General features: G+C 35.6%; 1 protein-coding gene and 1 pseudogene across 1 annotated transcript in view; both read left to right on the top strand.

Annotated features, from left to right (window-relative positions):
* The window catches only part of LOC148947365 (uncharacterized), a 511279-nt gene that overhangs the window by 167632 nt on the left and 324457 nt on the right, over nt 1-19190 (top strand). The window lies entirely within an intron of this gene.
* Nucleotides 2830-4489, top strand: LOC148947369 (uncharacterized; annotated as a pseudogene).

Raw genomic sequence — 19190 nt, 5'->3', positions numbered from 1 at the left:
GGCAACGTTTAGATTTTCTATGAAAAAAATTAACCCACGTTCTAACAAAGACTGATATTATCAAAAAACGAAAATTACCAGTACAAAAGTGTGTAATTATGAACTGATCATTTTCAGATATCATGACAACAGAACAAATGCCTATCCGTAAGGCGATAATTGATACTGAATTTATTAGAAAAACGAATACGAAGGAAAACATTGTATATTTGGCAGCTATGTTGGTGTTTGACGAAAAAGGAAATCAGATACATGCGAAAGACTGGCATTTAACCTACAATCTAAAAGGGTGCGCACCCCAGGCTTATAAGTACTGATTAGATCTTACTAATGCCCCTAAATATCGTCCGGCTAGAGGGGAAGTTAAAACAAAATATAGAACGAGACCCGCAAAACTACCTGGTTGTTTACAATTATTAATAAGACGTCTACAAAAGAATCTCAATATCAAATATTTCTATTCTAAGGGACCCAATCAAACGGATCTTTTGCTCCTTGATAATTGCAGAGCCCCCAAAATTCGCTATAATCTAGAGAAGAATCCTCAATGTGTCAAACATGAAGGCATACATCATCCTTTATCAGAAATTCAATATTACAAACAATTTTTATTCGACCCTGAATCTGAGGAATACAAATCCCTAGGTAGTAAATTATTTCTGAAACGAGCGAAAACACAACAAAGAAAAAGAGACACCTATAAAAATAATAACAAGAAAATTAAAAGGAGATCCTAAACTCTAAACCTAACCAAAAAAAACAAGACCCAATAATTATAATCCCCATAAAAATCTCGATAGTAACAAGTTATCTTAGTTTCAACCATAATGTATCATTCGTTAAAATTAAAATCAAACCTTTCTAGATATACGCTGACCTCAGACGATCTCTCGAGCGTATAGTTATTTCTGGCCCGGCCAAAAATCGGAAAGAGATAACCCACATGGGATGTTACTAACTCCACTAGGTAGAAAATTAATTTACTAACAAAAAAAAAACAAGAACAAAATTTCCCAGTTGTCCACAATTAAATAAAGCAGATTACTCATAAGAAACATTACGTTATATGTCTCTTCAATGTTTCCTTGCGCATAAAAAATGTCACAGTATGAATAACATAAAAAAAATCATTGAGCGAATATATATCAGTGAAAGTAGTATAAGAACTAAATTTCATCACGTTACATTTCCTCCTAAAATCACCTAGAAGACCCCTGGAAGATAAAGTAATCTTAAGAATAATAGCAAGTTTAGTATATTATAACTTCATTACACGGGTAATGCTCACAATAGTAGAAAGAACCAGATTAGCGGCTACGATGCCATTCAGAACTCGTTTACAAAAAATTCCAATGTCCAAATATCCCCTAATTGCTGAATTTAACGCAGAAAATCTATGGCAAACTCAAGATGAAAATGGTATCACTACAATACGGCCCCTTAGATTCCTTACACTATTAATAGATCGAGGGTATAACCTACTAAATGGAGGAAACTTTCTTAAAAGTTTGTATAAAAATTGCTGGAACTTTGATGGCATAAACCCTGAAATAAAGTCCAACACATTGGAAGTTACCGCGCGAGATTACAATGACATAAAGAAAATTGCACTAAACTTTTTTGAAGAAGACGGAATTTTCTGATCCGAAGTGTTCCCTGGTTTTGACATTATTATACGTGAACAAAAATGTTGTAATGCGTCGCACATACAATTAATTTTTAGAGTAGTAAAAGTCATAAATAATCCGCTTTCCTTAGCTGAACTGATGTCGTAAAGTAATCCGTGAAGATAAGCGAAAGAAAGATATATCGAATACGTTGAAAAACCTAGAGCTTCCGAAAGATCCATTGGTCTATTTGATGCACATAGACACAGATAAGAGTAATGAAAATAACATAGTATTCGAATTGAAGTTCCTAAGCAGAAATGTATCATCATGGGAAGTTCATCGCCTTAATACCATGTTACCACGTAATGTACTACCGAAAGATACGTCAATATTAAAATTGAATGTAGATGAATATGGGTAGAATCGTGTATACAAATAAAATTATCAAAATAATGTCTTAAATTATAAATTCACTAACACCATAACCTCTGTTTTCGAAATTTTTTCTTCGCTAAAAAAAGTAATAATAATGAATCAAGTGATTCCGAATTAATGAAACAGCGTGTACTCTGCTCAAAGTTAAACCATAAATTTCCATCAGTGCCTAGAGGAGTAATAACCTTACGAGACAGATAACTACCTAGCATCTAGATAAAAACCAATTAGTTATCAATAATAGGAATATATGACTATGGAATAAATTAATCTCATATATATAAATTATTTTGTCTTAGTGCAGATTCTAATAATTCTAGTTGCAATAACGAAAATAATCTTATTAAAACGCTTATGATGAAAATAGGTTACCAGCGTATTTATATGTTGCTTGCTTATTTATTTACCTGTTGCTTACTCGAAAAAATCAAACATAAAAAATAGGTGGTATAGTAACTATTAACCAAGCCTTTAAGGTATATCTCAACCAATCATAAAGGCATATCACAACCAGAATAAAGCTAGGACTTCCATAACCATTCTAATCCTAAAATATTTTTCATAAACAGAATTCCTGTTTTACGCTGACAATTCAGTTTTGTTTGGCCAATGCCATAAAATAGTTCTAAAATTAAAAATTAATATAATAAAATAACCTAAGTTAAAAGTCAAAATGACTAAAATAATTTGAAAAAAATAATAATAATAATAAAATAGTAAATAAACGAATTTTGCAAAAATAGGTAAAATTAATAATAAATTAATTCTAGAAACAAGCAGAAAGATGAGGCTTAAGAATATCATCATAATCCTCGTTGTTCACGCAGCAGCCCAAGATATTGTAATGCATGGAGTAATAATTAAGCATGAAAATTCACTCCTAGCCAGCCATAATGCATGGAAAATCTTTATGAAATTGGATCCCAAACCCTTTGAAACCTTATTTCAACAAGTAACAAGACTAGAGAAAGATACGAATGAACTCAAAGAATCGATATTTCAATTCCTTAGGTCTGATAAAGGATTGCAGACCAGTAAGATGATGCATAGTAAAGATAATAAAGAGTTCTCAATTCCAGTTATCCCCAAACTAAAATCAAAATTCGTAATAGATGACTTTGATAAGAAAATGGCAGAATTTGACATGGCACTAGGAACCAGCACCAAAGAAGACAGAAGGAAAAGATCAGCAAATAATATTGAATACTTGTCAAGAGACTTTACTGCAATGAAATCTATGGAAAACCCTAAATTATTGACTACGAGGAAAGGAAAACTTTATGATGGAAATTATGCAATGCTAAATGAACTACCAAGCCTATGGACTTTTCTCAAAGAATTATGGCAAAGTCATGCTGAGAAGAACGTCACGAAACGGATATCATCCAAACTAAGAAAGGAAAATGGCAACAGACAAGATACTAACCTAAAAGAATCAGACAAATCAAGGAATAAACTCTCAAATACCCAACAAGATAATGAAAATATAAATCCTACAGAAAGAAAAGAAAGACTTCACGATAACCACACCAACATATGAGACCCCAGCAAAAGAGATACAATCTTCGATATCGGAAACTACGGCAAACACAGTGTCAGAATTGATAGAAATAAGAAAGGAGAAACCTGGAAATTTAACAATATTAACTTATCTAAAACCCACGACATTTACAAAATGGACTTCGTCAACAGGGCCCACAGTTTACGCACACCCATCCTATTGGCAAATTCCGTATAAACGCAAGGGCAAGAATCCCGGTAAGACATACCGAAATACAAACGATAAGAGTACAAGGGATTAAGCCAGAAGAAAATAAAAATAATTATAAGAAAGAGGAAGAAGATAATTACGTACACAAGAAATGTTGGACAATAGACGGTAAACGTACTCGTGCTAGATTAACCTTGGCCGATGAACCGACAAAAGAAGATATTGAACCTTTGCCTGATCTAAATGAAGAAAATACCCAGAGAATATCAACTCATCAAGCCTTCTTAATATTATACAGACAAAGATTACAAGCTTTATTTGAACTATTTAATACGGAAATACAAAAATTAAAACAAAGTACCACGAGAATTTTTGAAGTATTCTTTCAAAGAAGCAAATACCGCAGGTCTACAAGCCTAATTCCCATAATTGGAGAACTCGCCTCCCGCCTTTTTGGTTTAACAACGGAGGAAGACTTAAACATCCTGAGGGAAAATGTAAAAAAGTTGAATAATGCCATGAACGTGACGTTACACGTCCAGAAAATACAAGCAAGTATAGCAAACTACCAAAGAGATAAAGTCGAAATGATATCTAAGAAAATTTCAAAAACTGTAAATGTAATGAATTATTTAAGGAACGAAGGGGATCGCGTGGTGACAGACGCGAGCCTCACCATGGTATCACTCGATATAATAACAATGTCATTACTAAATCTAGCGACGGACGTTAGTAAGTTCGAATTCGCATTATTTGCCCTCACGGGAGGAACCTTGTCATACGACCTGGTAGACCCTTCTAACCTAAAAAGCATTTTAGACTATAAACAACACATCTAACGTTTGGTTAACATTTACCCATAGAGGCAGAAGTATCGAATTTATTTTTTTATTATACAAAATTAAAAGTCCATCACGGAAATAAATAAACAATTATTTGCAGTAGTAACGATTCCTTTGATAAATCAACAATCCATATACGACTTGTACAAAATTTCTGCCTTCCCTACTAATATAAAGAAGACAAATTCATTTATGACTATCAAACCGGAAGCAGAGTATTTACTTGTTGATCAAGATAGACAAAAATACGCCCTAGCTAATCTACAAGATTTAAAAGAATGCGTATCATTCAAAACCTAGTATGCCAGCTTACGTTACCTATTTACAATGTCAAATCTGGACGTTGTATGTTAGATATCTTTTTGAAAGACACACAACAGGAAAAAATACCTAATTCGTACGAAGCTTTGATAGGAAGTACTAACCGAAAAATATTCATACGCCTTAGAAATGATCTTTGGTTATATTCTGTTCCAAAAGAAACTGTTGGAACTTTGTCTTGTTATAATAATACTGAAAGAATCGATCCAAGTTACAAGACCGAATTAATATTACAAGATGTGGGTACAATAACCATAAAACAAGGATGTCGACTTGTAACTAAAGAGTCAACAGTTCAAACGCAGTTAATTACCACGAGCACAAATATAATAAGTCCTAAAATAATCAATTTTAAGGCAATTAATCTGTTGTGCACTGTTCCTAATATAGGGAGTAAGGAAATGAAAACCTCAATATGGTCCAAAATAGAAAAGAATGACGGAACGGTACCCCTTACAAAAACAAGAGAAGTATTAATTTCCAAGATTTCCTTATTTACTAATGAAGACCAAAGACTAACGTATGTGGAGAATAGATACGGATTATTCTCAAACAATTTTAGGTGGGGCATACTACTGACCGTATGTTTCGTATTCGCGATTTCTTTGACTATGAGAACCTTACTGACTTTTAATTATGGAAGAATTTTGAGACTAAGAAGGCAAAACACAAAGGAAGAACACGGGGAAAAGGCTGAAATGCAGAAGTTAAACCCGAAACCCCATGAAAACGTCTAAGCCAAAAAAAAGGGAAGACATTAGAAAACGAGTGGGTATAGAGGTCTTAACTCGTCCTTGCTATGTCTAGTTCCCTCACTGTAAGTGTCGTTTATGTTAAACCGTGCGGTTACGACGCTGCAACAAGCGTTTCTTAAACACCACAGACGTGCGTGAACAATGAAGGCATGAAATATGTTGTAAACTGAGACCTCAAATTTAATGATGTAGAGTAACTTATGTTTAAATGATTATTTTAAATCTAATCTAGAATTAAATAAGTGTTGAAGGAAATTAAAATAAAGTGTGTGTAATAGCGTGTACTAAGGAGCATAATAAGAGACCTTACTAAAAGTTGAAGGAATTAATCTCTTATATCGTCACTATTCTGAGACAGCTTAGAAAAACCTCATATGTTTTAGGTTTACCGATGCAAATTATTTGTATTTGAAACCGACTTGATAATAATGTCATTCTGTTAAAATCAATAAATGTATAATTATATTAGTATATTTGTTCAATATTTTCTTGTAGCGTAAAATTCACCATAAATGTACCAAATCGTACTACCTATCAAACAGTTCGTGGTAACAAACTGTAAGTAAGGAGCGACCCGGCTCAATGGTAACCGAAACTCTAAAAAACGGAATTTTTAGACCAATAGACACATCAAAAGAATCAAATTTTAATTCTGATTTCAAATATATACGTTTCATCAAGTTTAATCTTACCCATTAAAAGTTACGCGCCTGAGAAAATTTGGATGATTTTCGAAAAAAGGGGGAAAGACCCCCTAAAAGTTATAGAACCTTAATGAAATTCACACCATTATATTCAGTGTATCGGAGAACCCTACTATAGAAGTTTCAAGCTCCTATTTACAAAAATGTGGAATTTTGCATTTTTTGCCAGAAGAAAGATCACGGGTGCGTGTTTATTTGTTTGTTTTTTTTCCAGGGGTAATCGTATTGACCCAGTGGTCCTAGAATATCGTAAGAGGGCTCATTAGGACGGAAATTAGAAGCTCTAGTGCCCTTTTTTAAGTGACCAAAAAAATGGATGGCAACTAGGCCCCCTCCCACGCTCATTTTTTCTCAAAATCACCCAATTCAAATTTTGAGATAGACATTTATTTCAGCATAGTCGGACATCTAATAAATGTCTTTTAGGATGACTTTATCCCCCACACTTCCTAGGGGAAGAGCAGCAAGTTATGAACTTTGCCCATTGCTTACATATTGTATTGTTTATTGGGAAGTATACAGACATTTTTAGGAAGGATTTTTTTCTGGTGGGGGGGGGGCTGGCGTTGGGGGTTACTCGGGAGAATCTTTCTGTGGAGGATGTTTCTTTGGGATAAGGGGCATTTCTATGAAGGGGGCGCCGTATTTCCGAGCATTATTTAAAAAACGATCAGAAATTAAATAAAAAAAACAAGTTTTTTCAACTGAAAGTAAGAAGCAACATTAGAACTTAAAATGAACAGAAGTTATTGCGTATATGAGGGGGTTCTCCCCCAAGTCTATTCTAATTAAACGGCCTTTGTGATTCAGGGGTTTGTGAATTAACATTTTTTTTAAATTTTAACGTAAATTGCGTTTTTTTTAATAAAAGGATAACCCAATAATATACTTAATAACATATACTTAATAAAAAAAAAACAATAAAAAAAAAACAAGCGAAGCGGCTCAATATTAATCGAAAATTTTAAAACAGGAACTTTGATGTCAATAAATGTATCAAAAGAATGGGCTTATAATGCTGATTCTAAATATATGAATTTTATTAAGTATAGTATTACTCATCAAAGGCTACAAACCTGAGAAAATTTACCTGATTTTCTAAAGAGGGGGGAAACGTCCCTTAAAAGTGAAAGAATTTTAATAAAAATCACACCGTCAAATTCAGCGTATCAGAAAACCCTACAACATAGGTTTCAAGCTCATATCTGCAAAAATCTGCAACTTTGTATTTTTTGCCAGACGAAAAATATACATATAGAAGTTCGTTACGTAAGTTAATTTATAAATTACGTCAGAACCAAATTTAGAGACATCCATTTTGCAAAAGAAAAGTAAAATGTTTATGCAAATTTTGTTTACTTATTCAATGACGGCGAGCCAAAACAAAAGCTGCATTAACTAAAAAACGATCAGAAATTAAATAAAAAAAACAAGTTTTTTAAACTGAAAGTAAGGAGCGACATTAAAACTTAAAACGAACAGAGATTATTCCGTATATGAAAGGGGCTATCCCCTCCTCAACGCCTCTCTCTTTACTCTAAATTCTTAACTTTTATAACAAATTTATTTTTTAAAAAAAATAAAAAACTTTATATTAAATACAGACTCTGTTTGGAGGGACCACACCCTGTAATATGAGGAATAATTTCTGTTCGTTTTAAGTTTTAATGTCGCTCCTTACTTTCAGTTTAAAAAACTTGTATTATGACCACTCGTTTTTAAGAACCTGTAATTCTGCCTCGTTATTTTTATTACAGGAATTGGAATGACCTATTGGAAATCGATCATTACCATACGTAGTCCAGCGCAGATACAACTTAGTAGCATCTATTTTCATCGGCCCTCAACCAACGAAGAGTACTCACCATTAATTACAGACAACGAAGCTAGGACGAAAATTGCGGTTACTTTTGATCGTTGCTTCCTCAATCAAAAACCAAATTATGTATCAGGTAACAATATCTAATAAATCTCAGTATCCAGTGCATTATCGAACAATATAAACATAACAATTCTGAGAACCCCATCGATCAGCATAAGATATAAGCGCATAAACATCACCCTTGATAAACCCTGTGGACCGATATTCAATTTAACTGCATAGTTATGATATTTGATGAACCCAATTTATTTACATGTCGCAGATTCACGCGTCGAATCCCTTTCGACCATTTCTTGGAATACATCCTATCACCTCTATCAAATACGACAATTCCTATCTCTGTAATCCCGTAAATTTTACGAGATAATTTCTGAAAAATGGACCTGGGAACCAACCACTGAATTACAGAAACCAAAAGTAACCTCAGTGACTAACCCTTGAGGGACAATATACTCCTACCACAAGTTAAGACAATATGTTGAAGGAGTCACTAAAGTTTGACGTCGACCCATTCCCAATCCAAACATCAATTCCCCCGCGATTAACCAAGGAATCACTGCAAAAGCTAATAGATACAAGCCATGCACGAACAATTTTATAAGAGAACTTAATCTCTAAGTGCACGAATGAACAATTTTATACGAGAAATACATTCTCTATGTACTTTAAAATATCCCAAGAATGATATGCTGAGAAGAAAATCAACCCATCTATTATCAACGCAGTCCCAGTGTTCAACACCTTAACGATAAAGCACCTTATGAACTATCCAAAAACAGCAGGTGAGAATGAACTCTGATAGCAAAATTTAACACACATGTAGCTGGACGTATCATTTCCCGTTTGATAATTAGAGAAAGCATTTCGCCCAAGATGAACATAGCCATGCTCGAACTATTCTGTGAAGAAACTATTGTAAGTGTTTTGAATTTTTCTTGCACAAGAAGAAAATAGTGAAGGACCATAATTTACAACAGAAGGAGTGAGTACGCTAAGAGACGCGTAAGGTGGTGAAGTAGGCGTGGATTTACATCACATTTTATTAATTTTGAAAATTTAACAATTTCGATAACCTATCATTAATATTATATAATAAACAGTCCCAGTAAAAGTGTTTTAATGTTTACCAGTGAACGTGGTGAACATAATATTGTGTGTTTTAAAGTGTTCAGATAGAGTTATGTGTAGTGTTTTCGTATTATTCATTTAATTTAGCGTAGATAGGAAACATAATTATCCCATAGTTAGCGTAAGATAAAAACTTATAAAAGGTGAACTTTCAAAAAATATTATAATGATAGTAGAATAGTCCCAACCACATAAAACATTTCCCATGATAATGTTTGATAGAGTTGAAAATGTAGGAGTCATCAGTGTTAGATGTAGAATCAAAAACAAAAAAAAATAATCGTTGTGTAGTAGCTATTTTAGTACGGTAGAGGAGCCTTACAAAAGGATATATAATAAAATTATAAAGGTAATACAGAAAAAAATTTTTAAGCACTCCTGATTAAGCCTAAATAAGATTTTAAATAATACAACATCAATTAAAGTCATATAGAAAAAATAGCAAATGAACTTCAAAGTATTTTCAAGCCCACGGGCAAGCAAGTTTTAATAACGGGACGTCATTAAACAATAGGAAGGGTAATAAATACCGTACGTAATATGTGATATATTTAAAATATAAAATTGTTTTCAAATACTTCCGAATAAAATAAAATTGTTTCCTTCTAAAAATACTTCCGATATAAATTAAACTCCCCCTATTTGAGTTTAAATCTCGTTTCAAACTTGAGTCTAAATTCTTAATCAACAAAAGAAAAATCGCATTTTATTCTCAGCCAAAACATCCCTTTAAAGTACAAAAAAACGGATGATTATATTCACAAAAGAGCTTGATGAATTCAAGAGCACTTTGTAATACTTCGCAAGCATTCCAGACTTTTTGTTCTACAGACCGACAGATTTGAAATGTGGAAAAAGCTACCGATCGAATGACGGTATTAATCAAAGAAGAAAGTTTTGAATTTCGCGAAAATACTTGACAAAAAATCACGAGACAATGTTTTATACAAAGTAGTTTCAAGTAGCATAGGAAGTTTCAAGTTATCATAGGAATGTGAAAGTTTAATGACCAATGAAATAGCTCTCAGGCGCAGAATCAGGACTGGTATAATATAGTGATGAAAAGTGTTTTTCGCGTCATTATTACGATGGTCATTATTATGAAATTATCATTCTGACTGTTAGCACGATAGAAGTGAAGCCTTGCACATAAACATACATTGTTGTACACCTGAAATGTAAGTCTCAATAAATCCATTACTTTTCTATTTGTGTTTGTTCTCATTATATGGCTGTATCTCACCGCATAGTAGATAACTAGTTCAATCGTCTCCATAGGAAGCGCTCCTAAGGAATCTGATAACCCTACGAAGTATGATTACGCTCCTGGATTGACGGCTGTCCAACCTAATTAGTCACCCCACAAAGTAATTCTAACTTGTTATTTAATCTATCTTTATCCTATCCCATAGGGAGTGGCGCGGTCACCCATTTACCTTACCCTCCGTTATAAGTGGCGCAGTCTTTAGCGGCACAAGGTAATCTTAGCGGCACAAGTTTAAGATATCAACGGCGCAACAAATCTTAACGGCACAAGTGGTACGGTCTTTTCCCTCCCCCCATTACAGTTCAACATCCCCTACTGCATGCCCTGAAAGCTTCAACCTCATGCTCCAAGCCGTTACTAAGATACTGCTGACACGCCCCTTTTGAAAACATTCCATTTTACCTCCATACTCCTAGTCTTAGTTGAGGCAGTAATAGCAGCACTAGTAGTATTATTAGTACGATAAGTTGTAGTACTAACAGTAGTAGCAGTAGAAGTATGCAAATACTGCCTTTTTGCCAATTGCAAATTCCCCTCTTTCGGCCCTGGAAGTTGAAACTTAATACTCTAAGCAGTTACTATGATTTTGTTGGGCATATAGGTAACAAATTCTCTTACAAGTAACATTTTTCTTTTATCATTAATATTCTTTTTCATCTAGATCCATCAGGCTGATATGCACTTAAGTTCCATTTGTGATTTTTCATTCGAAACACATTCCTTTAAAATGCATAAAAGAGCCGAATAGATGAGTCATTGATAAACTTCACTCCAAAGAATAAAACGGATTTCTTCAAAAAATAAAACTATTCATTTTCAAAAGGTAAGAGAGATGATAAAAGATAAATTTCTCAAAATGGATGTTGCTTTCATTAAAACACGAATGACAATCACGCTGTAATTAGAGTGCAAGGGGGAAGATTTCCTCCTTCATATATCTATTAAAAACATTTTAAACCAGTAAAAGCAAAGTGAACACATTTTAAATGTATTTCGTTTTCAATAAAACGCAAATTATGTTCTGGTCATAGGCAGCACAATAGCGCTGCCTAAGTAAAGAACGATGTTGGCACAATGTATTATTATTTTTTTTCATACCCGGACACTTGGTATCGAAGGAGTTGTCGTAAAAACTTCGAAAAGGGCTTATTCCTTTGGAAATTGGAGTGGCTAGTGCTCTTTTTAATAGTCGAAAGTGATTGGAGGGCAACTAGCCCCCCCCCCCATGCCCATCATTCCCCCAAACACATCCAATCAAAATTTTTAAGATAGCCATTTCGTTCAGCGTAGTTGAGTTACAGATAGAAAATATGTTTTTGAGGAGAACACTCCCCCACAACCCTCGTGGCGAGGGTTTTAATTTATGCCCTGAGGGCATATAAGAACGATGTTGGCACAATGTATCATTTGTTTTTTTTTTCTTTAGAGCAGGGTACTTCGTATCGAAGAAGTTGTCGTAGAAACTTCGAAAAGGGCTCATTCAATTGAAAATTGGAGTGGCTTGTGCCCTTCTTGATAGTCGAAAGTGACTGGAAGGCAACTAACACCCCTTCCACGCCCACATTTCCCGAAAAACATCCAACCAAAATTTTGAGATAGCCATTTTGGTTCACGCAGTTTAAAGTTGAGGAATGTATACTTTTGAGAAGAACACTCCCGCCACAGTCTTTAGGGTAAAGGTTATAAGTTATACCCTGAGGGCACATAAGGTCTGCTTCTAAATTTTTGTATTAGAAACTGGAAAAAGGGCTCATTCGATTGGAAATTCAAAGGTCTAGTGCCCTTTTTAATAGTCGAAAGGGATTGGAGGGCAATAGCCCCCCTCCCCTCCACGCTCATCATTCCCCCAAACACATCCAATAAAAATTTTTAGATAACCATTTTGTTCAGCGTAGTTGATTTTAAGATAGAAAATGTTGTTTTGAGGAGGACACTCTCCCCAAAACCTCGGAGTAAGGGTTTTAAATTGCGCCCAGAAAGCACGTTAGTGCAATTTTGGTGCAATGTACCATTTATTATTTTTTTTTTCCTTTAGAGTAGAACAGTTCGTATCAAAGAAGTTCTCTGAGAAACTGCGAGAAGGCTTAACTCAATTTAAAATCAACATGGCATGTGCCCTTTTTAATAGTCGAAAGTGATTGGAAGGCAACAAACAACCCTTCCAAGCCAACCATTTCCCGAAATACATCCAATCAAAATTTTGAGATAGCCATTTTCTTCCATGCACTTCAAAGTTCAGGAAATTCTACCTTTGAGCAGGACACTCCCTCCACAGTCCTCAGGGCTAAGGTCCTAAGATACGCCCTGGGGACATATAAGGTCTTAATTGAAATCTTTGTCGAAGAAACTTGAAAAAGGGCTCATTCAATTAGAAATTCAAAGGTCTAGTGCCCTTTTAAATAGTCGAAAGTGATTTGAGGGCAACTAACCGCCTTCTCTCGCCCACCTTTTCCCCAAACACCTCCAATCAAAATTTTTAGATAGCCATTTTTTTCAGCGTTGTTGATTTCCTGATAGAACTTATGCTTTTGAGAAAACTCCCCCACAGCCCTCAGGGCAAGGGTTGTAAGTTGTGCCCTGGAGCATATAAGGTTTTTTATAGAACGCGTTGTCGTACTAACTTCAAAAGGGGCTCATTCGATTGGAAATTGAAATGGCTAGTGCCCTTTTTAATAGTCGAAAGTGATTGGAAGGCAACTAACACTCTTTCCACGCCCACAATTTTCCCTAAAATATCCAATGAAAATTTTTATATAGTCATTTTGTCCCATGCAGTTAAAAGTTCAGGAAATTATACTTTTGATCAGTGCACTTCCGCCCTACAGTCTTTAGGGCAAGCTCTATAAGTTATACCCTCGTGTCATATGAGTTTTTTTTATTGAAATCTTGAAAAACGGCTAATTCGATTGGAAATTCAAAGTGCAAGTGCCCTTTTTAATAGTCGAAAGTGATTTGAGGGCAACTAACCCCCCTCTCACGCACACTTTTTCCCCAAACACATCCAATCAAAATTTTTAGATAGCGATTTTATTCAACGTCTTTGAAAGTTTTGCAAATTAGGTCTTTAAGGATGACAACCCATCCCCCCAACAACCCTCAGGGCAAGGGTTGTAAGTTATGCCCTGGGGGTATATAAGGTTTTTATAGAAAGCGATGTTGTAGAAACTTCAAGAAGGGCTCATTCGATTGGAAATTGAAGGGGCTAGTGCCCTTTTAATAGTCGAAAGTGATTGAAGGGCAACTAACCCCCCTCTCACGCCCACCATTTCCAAAAACACATCCAATCAAAATTTTGAGATATCAATTTTGTTCAACGTAGTTGAAAGCTCTTGAAAATAGGCCTTTTAGGATGATAAGCCCCTCAGAGCCCTCAGTGCACGGGTTGTAAGTTATGCCCTGGGGGCATATAAGGTTTATATAGAACGTTGTTGTAAAAATTTCAAAAAGGGCTCATTTTTTTGGAAATTCAAATTGCCCTCTTTAATATTTGGAAGTCAGTGGAGAGTAATTGACCCCCCTCTCACGCCCACCTTTTCCCCGAACACATCCAAACAAAATTTATAGATAGCCATTTTGTTCAACGAAGTTGAAATTTTTGGAAATTAGGTCTTTAAGGATGACAACCACCACAGCCCTCAGGGCAAGGGTGTAAGTTATTCCCTGGGGGCAAATAAGGTTTTTATTGAAAGCGTTGTCGTAGAAATTTCAAAAGGGATCATTCAATTGGAAATTGAAAGGGCTAGTGCCTTTTTTAATTGGTTGAGGCGACTGAAGAGCGACTAACGCCCCTCTCACGCCCACCATTTTCCCAAACACATCCAATCAAAATTTTGAGAGATCCATTTTGTTGAAAGTTCTTGAAATTACGTCTTTTAGGATGATACTCCCTCAGAGCCCTCAGTGCAGGGGTTGTAAGTTAAGCCATGGGGGTATATAAAGTTTATATAGAAAATTGTCGTAGAAAGTTCAAAAAGGGCTCATTTGATTGGAAATTGAAATTGCCCTTTTCAATAGTCGAAAGTGAGTGGAGAGTACTTAACCCCCCTCCCACGCCCACCATTTCCCCAAAAACATTCAATCAAAGTTTAGAGATAGCCCTTTTGTTCAACGTAGTTGAAAAATTTGGAAATTAGGTCTTTGAGAATGACACCCCCCCCTCCCCCGCAGCACTCAGGGTAAGAGCTGTATTCATTGCCCTGGGGGCATTTAAGATTTTTATCGAGTGTTGTCATAGAAATTTCAAAAGGTCTCCTCGGATTGGATACTGAAAGGGTTAGTGCCAATTTTAACAGTTGAAAGTGATTCAACAGCTACTTCCGCCCCTACGCCCACCACTTCCCCAAACACATTCAATCAAAATTTTGAGATAGCCATTTTGTTTAACGTACGGTAGTTGAAAGTTCTGGAAACTAGGTCTTGCAGGATGACAACCACCCTAAAAGTCCTTAGGGTAAGGGTTATAATTTATGCCTTGGGGGCATATCAGGCAGTAGCGTATCCAGGGGGGCCGGAGCGCCCCCCCCCCCGAAATTTCTTTTCTCCTTTTTTTTAAGTGCCAATATAGTAAGTTCCGAAATATTCACGCTTTTAAGTTATTTGCAACACCCGTTCCTTTTTTCATTTCTTGTTAAATGGCTATCCATTCCTCCAGCAAGCTTATATCATTATTTTATCATCAAACGTGAAATCGCCTCCTGTAATCAAACAAGATCTCAAGGAATTGTTCTCACTATTTAACCCCCGCAGCTATAAGCACTAGCTTTTCTGCAATGAATGAATTGCGACAAGGAATCGGACTAAGAGGCGATAATTCATTAAAAGTTATAAACGCTGCTATAATTCCAGTGTAAGTTAAGCACTGAAACGGAAAGGTCACGTGAGAGGAAAGAAAGAAAATTACCTTAAATTACATTAAATCGCATGTCCAGCGAGATAAGGTGGTGTTGAGCCTCCTGTAGAAATCTCGCTGGTGGTGTTTCAAGGTTATGATTTGACATCCCAGTTCAGCCTCCATTCGGCGTTGGCCCAGTCCTGATCAACTCCTTTCTTGAAGGCATCTAGAGTTTTAGATTGGACGGTGGCTTGGAATAGGCTGTTCCAGAGTGGGACGGAACGGACTGAGAAAAACTTTTGGCAATCTCGCTTGATGCAACGGGGGGCCTGCAGCTTCTTGGTGTGTCCTCTATTGGTAGTTGAGAAGGACGGGGAAAAGACATGACTTAATAGGTCATTTTTAGCAACTTACGAGTTGCTATTACGTCTCCTCTTTTCCTACAGTATACTAAGGTAGGGAGTTTGAGTATTGCGAGATGTTCCACGTAAGATTTGTCTTGGAATGCAGAGATAAGCTTATTTGCTCTTATTTGGACACTCTCAAATACTTTCACATTTATCTTATAGTACGAAGAGGCTAGGGTAATGCCACATTCCAGATGAGGACGGAACATAACTTTGTGCAGTTTTGTAATAACTCCCTGGTGGTAAATGTTCGCTTTATGAGGCCAAGGGCTTGGTTTGCTTTTGCAACTTGAGCTCAAGCTGGGCGTCTCCTATGTGATATGCAAGTTTTGGATTATTCCGTCCAAGATGTAGAACTTTACATTTTAAGGCATTGAACTGTAGACACCAATCCGATGACCATCTACACAATCTGTCCAGATCTTCTTGCATAGTTGACAGATTTAGGTCGTTCTGGGCCAGTCCTAGGAGCTTGCAGTCATCAGCATATAGCATCAAAGGATTCTTCAGGTTCGTTGTGCAGTTATTGATATACATGCTGACAAGCCTAATTAGTTCTAGTTAGTTCTTGTAGACAGATACTAATATGAAACTCGTGCTTTACTTGAAGAGCGGTTTCTCGAGTTTAATGTTTGTGGAAATCTCACCGGCTCTGCAGTAGCGGAACAAATCATCGGCCAATGCATTGCGTTTGGCTTAAAAATGGAGAAATTTATGGGGACTGGTTTTGATGGGGCCAGCAACATGTCAGGCTGCTGTTCTGGTGCACAGGCAGAAATTAGGAAAAAATATCCGCATGTGATCTATACCCACTGTGCATCGCACATCTTAAATTTGGCTTTATATAAAACTAGTAGAGAAGGACTTGTTAGGTCAACCTTTGCTACTATACAGCAGATTATATAATTTTTATCATCCTCACCAAAAAGAACCAATATATTTGTAGAAGCGGTTGATGTCGTTTGTCCCGATAGTCCTGTGAGGAAGCTTGTGAAGTTGTACGAAACTAGATGGGTGGAGCGTCATGATTGCATTTTAGTTTTTATGTCTTTGTATTATGCGATTATTTCCGTACTTGCGGAAATAGTTGGTAGCATACGGTGCGATACGGAAGTTATTTCAAAAGCGAAGGCGTTGGTTTCAGCAGCAACCGAAATTAGTTTTATGTTCACTATGGCTATGCTAGAGTTTGTAAGTGCCATAATGCTCTCTGTCTCTAAGGCACAGCTAGCCAAAGATTTAGACTTAGTTGAGTGCTGTCGGCATATTAAGCTATATTCTGATACTTTACTGCAGTCAAAACAAAATAAATTTGAAACAACTTTTCAGAAAGCCTACGAGCTTGTACAAGAGTTAAATGTGGCTCCGGCTGTTCCAAGGTCTATCCGCCGAAAGTCCATCAACGATAATGAGTCCATCAAAGTTTTTTATCGCGAGTCATTGTTCGAACCCACAGTTTATAGACAGTAAGCTTATCGCAGATCATTTCTGGTCTTCGGTCTCGGTGCGAACAAAAAGCTCCTCCCACTTATTTCTGCCTTAGCGGATTAGTCTGTTATGGTCAATCACTGAGAAATGGTTACCAAGTGCATTATTCGTAATTGCGAAAGCAGAAAAACTTTGGTGAGCCAGCCAAGTGGTTTGCAAGTGTCCCATCTCACAGGTATGAATTAATTTATATACAAATTATGACTTAATCTATTATTTACGTGGACTCGACTGATCGGCCTATGTAGGATTTTATAAAAAAGAGGGTGGGGGGGGGGGTTGATGAAATTTGTTAAAATAAGGAATTTTTTCTTCTTCTAATAACTGGTGGAATAGGTGTGATGGTTTCAGGGGCGGACTCAGGATTTTTTTAGGGGGGGGGGGCAAAATAGGTTGATCCGATAAACTTACGTTAGGAGCAAGTTTAATTAATGTAAACTTGCATTAATTAGGTGAATTACACTGCTTTAGACTACTATAGGGGGATAACCCTCGCCCCCCCCCTCTGGATCTGCAACTGGATAGTTTATCATTTTTTTTTCACGTCGTGATATTTATTTTCTCAGATAATAATCTCAGGTCATAATCAAATGTCATCGCTTTATGGCATTGTTCCAATAAAACTTATTTATTACTTGATTATCGTCGTAAATTTATTCTTTGTCTTTCTTTCCATTCTTAAACCAATGTTATATTTACCTTTTGCATTATTACAGCCCACTAGATATACATTCATATAAATTTATATGCAGTGTTACCGCCATACCAATTTTTCTCCTTTCCTTTTTTATTCTTTAATAATAATTTCTGGTCGTTTTGAGTTGGAATTATTGTAGGCTTCTATTTCTACTGATCTTAAGTTTAATATGGCCTTTACTTTTCGTTAAAAAAAACTTTCTTTTTCGTAAAGTTTTCGTAATATATATATATATATATATATATATATATATATATATATATATATATATATATATATATATATATATATATATATATATATATATATATATATATATATATATATATATATATATATATATATATATATATATATATATATATATATATATATATATATATATATATATATATATATATATATATTTATATCGGCGCGTACAAACAGCTCCTCTCATTTGATCTTCCATCAGCGGTCCAATTACCCTGGAACACGTATTTTGGCAGAAACTTTCTCAAAATGCCTTTGAAACCAACTTGAGACTTCGAAACCTATTTTTAATTCCTAAAAACATCTAATAATAACATTACACTACTAGCTACCGGTTTTCATGTATGTATTGGAATAAATTAATTTAAAATTAGTTTTTTCAAAATTAGTGTTCCAACGTTGAAGCCAAGTTTCGCGTCCAAGAGAAATCTGACTTGTCTACCCGTGAAAAGATCTGACTTCGCTTATGTTTATATCTGCAAAAAACGTTCTCCGGAGCACTCGCACCCCGGTCCGGTTTTTATAATGGGTGAGATAGAGAATGATCATACTGCTAATTATATAAACTGTGTTCGAACCTTACTTTGCTTCACTTATTGAAGAACTTGATCAAAGATTTTTGCGCCATCAGGAAGCATCTTTCAAAATCGGAAGGCTTTTGCCAGCTAACAGCGAGTCATTAAATATTAATGAATTTGTGAACGCTGTTGCTGTTTACGAGGGATTTCACGGGGGTAGACGTGCGCTCGAATGTGAGTTAGTCCTTTGGAAACAGAAGTGGCTCGGAATGTCTGAGAAACCATCAACTGATGCTTCTACTCTTGCGTCATGCGATGCAAAAATTTTTCCCATGCATTCAA

Source organism: Artemia sp. Qi Xiang Cuo, chromosome 10 (assembly GCF_049724085.1).
Source record: "Artemia sp. Qi Xiang Cuo chromosome 10, ASM4972408v1, whole genome shotgun sequence".
Classification (NCBI taxonomy): Eukaryota; Metazoa; Arthropoda; class Branchiopoda; order Anostraca; family Artemiidae; genus Artemia; species Artemia sp. Qi Xiang Cuo.
Note: the sequence above shows the minus strand (reverse complement) of the source record. Positions and strands in the feature narration are given on the sequence as shown.